Source organism: Pteropus vampyrus, unplaced genomic scaffold (assembly GCF_000151845.1).
Source record: "Pteropus vampyrus isolate Shadow unplaced genomic scaffold, Pvam_2.0 Scaffold160, whole genome shotgun sequence".
Lineage (NCBI taxonomy): Eukaryota > Metazoa > Chordata > Mammalia > Chiroptera > Pteropodidae > Pteropus > Pteropus vampyrus.
Window position 1 is genome coordinate 155,257 of NW_011888941.1, and position 1,637 is coordinate 156,893.

The following is a 1,637-nucleotide window of genomic DNA, read 5'->3' on the forward strand; positions in this document are numbered from 1 at the left end:
AATAAAACTCAACTAATTAAGTAAGATCAAATATACCTGAACAAAATGTAGGGCATATATGACAGCCTACACCTGATATCGTACTCAACATCAAACAGCTGAGAAATTCATCCCCTAAAATAAGGAAAAAGACAAGTGTCTATACTCTGACCCCTTTTACTCGGTGAACTACTGGAAGATCTAGCCAGAGCAATTAGGCAAGAAAGAGAAATAAAGGACATCCAATCAGAAAGGAAGAAGTAAAACTGTCTCTGTTTGCCGATGATGCCATTCGATATGTAGAAAATTCTAAAACTTCTACCAAAAAAACTCTTAAAACTAAGAAATATATTTAGTCAAGTTACAGGACAGAAAATACACAGAAAAATGAGAAACATTTCTACACACTAACAAAGAACTATCTGGAAAAATAAAAACAAAGAAAATAGTCTCACTTATAATAGCATCGAAAACAATAAAATACTTAGGAATAAATCTAACCAAGGGATGAACATATCTATGAGTAAAATCTATAAAATATTTTGGAAGAAATTAAAAAACACACAAATAAATGGAACAATAGACCGTGTTCATGAAATGGTAGAACTAATATTGTTAAAATAGCTACAGAAACACACAACAGTCATCACAATATTGAAGGAGAACAAAAAAGTAAAAGAACTAACACTACCCAACTTTAACACTTACTATAAAGATACAAGGATAAAGACAGTGGAAGTATTAGCGAAAGAACAGACTAACCCAGAAACTCAACAGAAGAGACAGAACAAAAATAAAGCCACATAAACACAGTCAACTAATTTTTGACCAAGAATCGAAGACAATAAAGTAAAGGAAAGAAAGACTAATTTCAACACGTGGTGCTGGAACAAGTGAATTTCCACCTGCAAAAGACTAACTCAAAGAAAGTTAAATGAAGTTCTTTGTTAGTGTGTAGAAATGCGACCTGAGTGTTAAATACAAACCTAGAAAACAACCATAACATAATGGAGAGAAAAAAGTAAATTGCCATAAATACGACATTGACTTTTTAGATAGAATGCCCAAGGTACGGTTCATGAAAGAAATCATTGACAAGCTAATTAAATGTTATTAAAACTACAAAAGACATAGTAAGAGAATAAGATGGCTAGGCACAGACTGGGAGAAATTATTTGCAACAGACACACGAGGTAAAGGATCGTCATTCAAAACATACGAAGAACGCTGAAAATTCAATATAAGGAAACACACGATCTACTTAAAAAATGAGCCAAAGACCTAACAGAGACCTCACCGAAGAAGATACACCAATGGCCAAAGAGCATACGAAGTGAGACTCCATACCATATGTCATCCATTGATATTGATGGCGACCTTTCATGAAAGGCAATTATTTCGTGGTAGAGAAAGTGGATTTCCTTTTTTTTGTTCATATTTAAATCCTTATTTTGCTAATCAACTTTAATTATGGTTACGTAAAACCTTTGAAAAACACTATATTTTATTACTTAATGCATTGGTAATAAAGGGAAACACTTAACATGTGATTTTAATATTTTTTTACTATGTGCACTAGAAAAATTTAAACACTGCCTATCCAGGAACAGAAAGCTTTTAAAGTGCCTTCAGACCCAGGCATTCCCCTTATGGCTCAG